The sequence below is a fragment of the Limulus polyphemus genome, unplaced genomic scaffold (genome assembly GCF_000517525.1).
Source record: "Limulus polyphemus unplaced genomic scaffold, Limulus_polyphemus-2.1.2 Scaffold1002, whole genome shotgun sequence".
NCBI classification, from domain to species: domain Eukaryota; kingdom Metazoa; phylum Arthropoda; class Merostomata; order Xiphosura; family Limulidae; genus Limulus; species Limulus polyphemus.
In genome coordinates this window covers 56,879-57,909 of record NW_013666612.1, presented here as the reverse complement: position 1 = coordinate 57,909, position 1,031 = coordinate 56,879, and positions in this window count along the sequence as shown.

The window sequence follows — 1,031 nt, the reverse complement described above, 5'->3', positions numbered from 1 at the left end:
TAGTCTTTGCCATATAAATAAAGGGTAATTCACTTGTACATATCTGGCGATTTTATATATAAAAGATTCATTTTATTCTTACATACCAAAATCGTTTATTTTGCTTTTATTTTTTTGTATTTATAGGGTTTTTCTGTTACGTTTCTATGTTGCATGTTGCTCATTTTATAATAATTGAAGTTTTCATCATACCTATGATCCTATACTGCATGGTGTAGTCTGTTAATGTGTTACCATGCTGTGTATTCCGTGCCATCAGTGTATAGGCTACACGAAGATTGTATTTTTTCGTGAATGATTTTTTTCCCCTATTAACAGTGATATTAAACTTATACTTAAATCGGTTTGAAGACATGCCTAAGGTAAAGTAAAATAAGTTGTATGTAAACCATATATCTCACTCTTTTATGCTCAATTTTCCTAAGATTTTATTTCGGAAATTTTTAAATTCTATCAAGGTCGTGTGGTAATTCAACCCTAAGTGTTACTTTTTGTTTAAAACTTTGGTTAAGGAGACTGTCTACTGTTTTAAGGACAGGTACATTATATTTTACATCACCTTATGTATCTAAGACTACTTTACAGTTATCACATAGAGTAAATATGCCTCCAGATACTTGCGATTGGTCAGCTACATAGAGAATACGAATCGTGTGTGCAATCTCACTGTTTCCAGAAGGATTCGTTCTTAACATAATAACCAAGACGTGCTTTTAAGTCGTTCGACTAAACGACAATTTATTGTTTACTAGCAAAGACCCGCAAAACATTCCCGGACAAATTAGTATCTTTATCGTATCAGTACTTCTTTGAATATAACATTTCTAGCACAATACAATACAACGAAATGTGTAAATACACTTGTATATAGGCCGTACTTTATAAAACTTTTAACTTACGTTAGGCCTAAGTTCGATAAAGAGATAACACTGTAACCTGTGTACATTTTTTTTTTTTACTTTAGTTTAATTAGGACCAAACTTTACTGTACTAAATACTATCGATAAATAAACTTATAATGTTATTCTACG